A 7011-nucleotide genomic window follows, 5' to 3' on the forward strand; every position below is an offset into this window, starting at 1 on the left:
CTGGTATAGCACAATATAAGGGATGAACATGAGAAACACCAAGAAATCTGCAAGTATCGCATTTATTATAACTTTCTAGATTCTGTTTAAAATAGACAATGGCTAAAATAAAATGTGTGACCTGACAACGAACTACAGATCAGGGATCAGTAGATATAAGATTTCGAATAACTTTGTTTAGTCTGCAATGTCAAGATGGCTCCACCTGTTGGTTATATTGTTAATATAAGCAGAAGCTCTTTTATCAATACCAGGTTCAGCCACCCAACGAACACCATCTTGATCACTAGGAAAAACTTTGTATGCTTTTAGAGAATCATCCCATGCATCCTCTTCATCTCCTCTGGTCTTCTTAGCTTTGAATATATTGAGAATGGCATAGGATGTTTTCTTTTGCCAACTGTTTCTTCCCATAGTACCTTCAACTCGTTTGTCTCTTTGTTATCCTTCAAAAGTTTTGGAAGCAGAAGTTTGTAGTTATACAATTGTATGAAATTTCTTGGCGTTGTGATATGAAAATCAAGTTTGATTGGCTTTTATTTATACTAGTTAAAAAGGTATAAGTTGGCTAAAAGCAGAGAATCCACTAGAGTAAAGCCTTGAGTTGATCATGAGTCCAATATAAAATTAGCTTATTTTACAAAGGAAAATAAATCGTAGACGAAATTGATAAGACAAAGTAAAAAGAAAGTACAAAGTGGAAAGTGGAAAGGGAACGGAAATGGTAGAAGATACGATTGTTGAACAATGATTTCTATTTGACCGGTTCACTCTATAAATAAATTGTACACCCATGCATTAAAATATTATTACTTACAGATTAAACCACCTTTGCTTTATACCTTGTGCACTAGGTTAAGATCACTTGATTTTGAATCTCGTTTTGTACATCTTCATAAATAAATTATAGGTTGCTGAAGTATACTATATAGGACGAACATTTTATGTGTGTGGTTCCTCCAAAACAATAACCTTTACAACCAACGTTAAATCCAATAAGCGCATCAAAGTCCATATTAAATTTGGTGAAGTTATCAATTACTGTGGTTAGAACTACGTTCAAGTATTCTAACTAATTATTATGTAGATATCGTATGATATGAAGATTACTAAGAGAATAAGTTGTTTAGCAATGCGAATACGTTCAACCTTACAAAAATATTGTCATTTGCATGCATTCTCGCTAGTTATTATTTATTTTTGTTCTCACACATCGTTTTTCACTCATTTTCATTCTGACAGAATACGACCCAATAAACATTCTGACAGAAATGAGAATAATAATAATAAGTGTATAATAATTTTATAGACGATTTAATTAGTAAGAATGTGTGTTAATGACAATAGTTATGTAAGATTGAACGTATTCGCATTGCTAAACAACTTATTCTCTTAGTAATTCTCATAGCATACGATATTCGCACAATAATTAGTTAGAATAGAATAACCTAAGCCGATGTAGTTAATTAACATATATAAATATAATTTAACTTTTCTAGATCTTTAAATTCTATTAGGATGTGCATGAAAGTCTCAAAGGTTATTCTATTCTGGCTTCTTTGAGCATTTTATGATATGAGGGCTATACTTGCATGCATGAAATTCATATAAGGTTTTAATACAAAGGACATATTCTTCAAGCACTGTTAATACAAAGAATGATCAAAGGACATTTGCGTAGCTGTCTATTCTAGCACATATCACAAAATATTATTTAAGTGTAGATGTTCATCATGTATCTAGCTCTTAGCAGGATCCAAAAAATGTAGTTTTTTTTTAAGATCTTAATTTGATATGATTGAATGATTGAATGATTGTCCCTTACTTTATAGACATATTTATAAATAAGGAATCAAAATGTATTAAAGGATGAAGAATCAGAATGCACTTTTACTAATTGTTTTGTTGCTGATCAGATTATAAAAACAAATTAAAGCGAATCATCTTCCTACTTCAGTATGCCTCCTAGCTGTCTTGCTATTAAAGTTCATTAGAGACCTTCTTAGAAGAAACGATAATGCAAATTTAAATTGATGCTGCTTACATAAAGGGTTTGTAGGTTTTATTCACATCCATCCATTCTAAGCAAGAAATGAACACTAGTTGTCATGCAAATCTCCGTACTCAGATAAAGACTTCCATAAAATATTCCACTATAACGCTCAAAGCAAGAACTGGAATATTTAGGGTATCGTTCTTGCTTGTTAAAAAAATGAACTTATTTGCGTAAAATTAATTATATATATGCTTTTAGAATATTAATATTTTGCAAACCTGCTTCCATGTCCTTATGTTTCAGTTGTTCCAAAATGAGAATTTTAGTTAATTAGAATTTCAATATTTCTGCTTCTTTTAACAGACAAAATTATTATTTATAAAATAGGTGCCATTGCAACAAAGATTCAAACTGAAAATAGGGAATTCCAAGAAATCCAATTAAAAGAGAATAGGTATGCTCTTTTAATCCAGTTGAAGGAGATCGCCAAATACACCATAACGTGGACATAAATATGTCCGTACAGATTTTTGTTTCTACCGTTTTTCTAAGCGAATTCACTTGGAAGTCTCCCCAGTTGTCTCCCAACCAAAGTCAGGTGTCTTGTCCAGTTGAAAATTTGAGTTGTCTAAGTTCATTAACTGTGGCAACCTGGACAACGGCCAACATAATATCAAGAGCAAATGATTTTGAATGTACAAAGTTTAAATTCGTCTTCTAACAAAACAAAAGTTGTTGGATAATTTTAAGAATTTTTAAAAGTAAATATACTTTTGGTTTGGGTCTTTTTAAGAATTATTAGATGCAATAAAATTGTTAGATCATAATGTAAATTATATAAGCGGTCAAGGTTATAATAAATGGATAAATATGAGAAAAAAATCTTAAGTTGTTCAAAACTAAGTATTTAAAATTAATCATAGAACTTTATATATATATATATATATATATATATATATATATATATATATATATATATATATATATATATATATATATATATATAGGTTCAGGTTCATTTGAGATCATTCTAATTTTGTGAGACCGTGAGACCAAATCTAAAAATAAATTTAAAATGCAAAATAAATGGAAAAATCCAAAAATTCTTTTTTTAAATATTATTTTCGGAACTTGAATTAACTAAAAAAAATTAAAAATTAAAAAAAATTCCGTTTTTTTTTTGAAAAATACGTGAATTATTCTAATAAAATATTACACTGACATATTCTAAAAAATAATTTTAAAATGCAGAATAAATGGAAAAATCTAAAAAAAAAATTAAATATTATTTTCGGAACTTGAATTAACTAAAAACAAATAAAAATAAATTCCATTTTTTTTGAAAAATACGTGAAATATTCTAATAGAATATTACACTGACATATTCTAAAAAATAATTTTAAAATGCAGAATAAATGGAAAAATCTAAAAATTCTTTTTTTAAATATTATTTTCGGAACTTGAATTAACTAAATAAAATAAAAATAAATTCCATTTTTTTGGAAAAATACGTCAAAATATTCTAATAGAATATTACACTGTACATATTCTAAAAAAATAATTTTAAAATGCAAAATAAATGGAAAAATCCAAAAATTCTTTTTTTAAATATTATTTTCGGAACTTGAATTAACTAAAAAAAATAAAAAAATGTGTCTCACGGTCTCACAAAATATAGGTGGTCTCAAATAAACCTAACCATATATATATATATATATATATATATATATATATATATATATATATATATATATATATATATATATATATATATATATATATATATATATGTTCAGGTTCATTTGAGACCATTCTAATTTTGTGAGACCAAATATAAAAATAATTTTAAAATGCAAAATAAATGAAAAAATCCAAAAATTCTTCTTTTAAATATTATTTTCGGAACTTGAATTAACTAAAAAAATAAAAAATAAATAAAAAAAAATTCCGTTTTTTTAAAAAATACGTGAAATAATCTAATACAATATTACACTAACATATTCTAAAAAATAATTTTAAAATGCAAAATAAATGGAAAAATCTAAAAATTCTTTTTTTAAATATTATTTTCGGAACTTGAATTAACTAAAAAAATAAAAATAAAAAAAATAAACGAAAAAAATTCCATATTTTTTTTAAAAATACGTGAAATATTCTAATAGAATATTATACTGCACATATTCTAAAAAAACAATTTTAAAATGCAAAATAAATGGAAAAATCCAAAAATTCTTTTTTTAAATATTATTTTCGGAACTTGAAATAACTAAAAAAAATAAAAAATAAATAAAAAAATACGTCTCACGGTCTCACAAAATTAGGACGTCTCACATGAACCTAACCCTATATATATATATATATATATATATATATATATATATATATATATATATATATATATATATTAGCCGTTTACCCGTGCAAAGCGACAGATGCGGATCAACAAAATGACATAAAAAATTTGTTAAACAAAATGACGAACAGATAGAGATTTTTTATACCTGGGCTAGGATTAAACGTAAGACATTTTTGGCTCATTCGATTTTAATAGAAAGAAAAACCAAAGGAGGAGACAGCGAGCATGAGAGAGAACCAAGGTTTTGCGGTCAATGGCTAGACATTCATGATAGACGAATGCTAGATCAATGTGTCTCTTCCAATTTATATGAAATGCTTTATAACGTGTACTTCATATTAAACCGATTCAAATGGATATGAAGAACACTTGGTCAAACTTTGACCCATTCAAAATATTATCATCATTTTATTTGACTTTTTCATTAATGTTGATCGGATAAGATTCAGTATTTACCGATTCAATTGGATATGAGGAACACTTGGTCAATGTTTGACCCATTCAAAATCTTATCATCATCTTATTTGACTTTTTTCATAAATGTTGACCGGATAAGATTTTTGTATTTACCGATTCAATTGGATATGAGGAACACTTGGTCAAACTTTGACCAATTCAAAATCTAATCATCATCTTATTTGACTTTTTCATAAATATTGACTGGATAAGATTCAGTATTCTTTTAATGCATAAAGTGATTATACATGATACAATAATGGTTTGTACCTCTTAATTTTCAGCATTTGACCAAATTTGCATAATAAGTAAAAAAGATATTAATATATATATATATATATATATATATATATATATATATATATATATAATAGATAAGTAATTCAATCTATATTAATAAAAAACATATTAACATATTTTAAATAATTGTTCTGAATAAAAAATTTCCAAATATTTCTTTAACTACAACATTAGATGTAATATTGTTAAGTTTATTGTCATTGTCTAAAATTAATGTTTTTAACTCATGTATGCTTTAACTCTAGACAATGCAACATACAGTTGACCAGAATTAAGCACTAGTTGTCACAAAAACAACCCCAGCTTTGATAGAGACTATCTTTGAATCTAGTTTTTTGTCATCGCAAAAGATACAGTCAGTGAAAATTGTCTTCTTTAAAATGTGAAAAGACATTATTGTAATGATCGTACGATTTTTTATATTACTTTCGGATATTATCTACGAAAATCTCTAGAAAGTCCCAATATTTTGGAAATACTTTTACCAATTTCCTAAATTTTACTTTTTGAACAGAAAAATCCTGACTTTTTAACTTTTTGAATATAAAATCCTAAGAAACCTGATAATTTATTCATTTTAGCCCTTTTTGGCCTGTTTAGCAGGTCATGGAACCAGGTTGTTAATTTTTCAAAAATAATCGGACTTTTCTGCAGATTCCGTTAATATTTGTATATAATGTATAAACATATTTTTTATGTGTGTGTGTGTGTCTATATATATATATATATATATATATATATATATATATATATATATATATATTTACGTATATATGTATGTACATTTTTATGTTTTTATATGTATTTTAAATGTATAAACGTATTTTTTATGTATTTTTATCTGTTATTGTTTTATGTGTTTCGTATTTATATGTATTTTTATATATTTATGTATTTTAAATATATAAATGTATTTTTTATGTATTTATATGTCATTTTAAGTAATATATATATATATATATATATATATATATATATATATATATATAATGTATTTTTATGTGTTTTTTATGTATTACGTATTTATATGTATTTTTATGTATCTATGTATCTTTTAAGTTTTTTTTATATAAATACGAGATTTTCTATTGATCCATAATTTTCTGCTTGCCAATTGGGTAGTTCACCACGACAGTGCCCCCTTTCACCCTTATCTCTGTTGATCCACGGTTTTTTGCTTGTCGGTTACCACAACGACGAACAGCTACCGTCGGACCCCACAACACCACCACCTTCATTGTCGGATCTGCTTCGATCCCAATTTTGCTGTAAAAATGGTGATGTAAAAAACACCTTCCAATACTTATGATAATGAACTTTCGATTCTAGGACGAGGACCATTGAGCCAATGAGGTAATTTCATATTGATTATGTGGTTTTCTTCAATGGTATTGAGTCTAAATCATTATGTAATTAGTTTCCAATATGTGTAACATGAAATTTATCTGATTTTGGTATGTGTTGATGTTTGATTTGTGTTTTTTCATCTGTGGTGTGAATAGGGTTCTTTGCAGCTAAGCATAGGAAAACATGGAAGGAGTTTATTTGTTATAATGATACCATAGGTTTGTTTGCTTCTCATTTTTTTTTTAATATTTGGCATTTTGTTTTTTTTTACTTGTGCTTTGTGTTATGTTGCAGGAAGATGCAAAGACTCTTGACAAAAATGCCACAAACAATTAACAATTTGAGGTGTGTGTATTTTTTTATTGCCTAAAATGCAATTTATTTTGTGGCAGTGATGAGTTATTTATATCTATTTTAATTTGGGCCATTATAATTTTAAATTTAGTTTTGTTTGGTTAAATTTACAAGTACATTGCTATATAGGATAAAAGTACCGTTTGAGGTAATATACAATTCAAAAAAATGATTAGGCATAATTATGTGTAACTTGGGACTT

Source organism: Lactuca serriola, chromosome 9, assembly GCF_051521515.1.
Source record: "Lactuca serriola cultivar US96UC23 chromosome 9, Lser_US96UC23_V15, whole genome shotgun sequence".
NCBI lineage: Eukaryota > Viridiplantae > Streptophyta > Magnoliopsida > Asterales > Asteraceae > Lactuca > Lactuca serriola.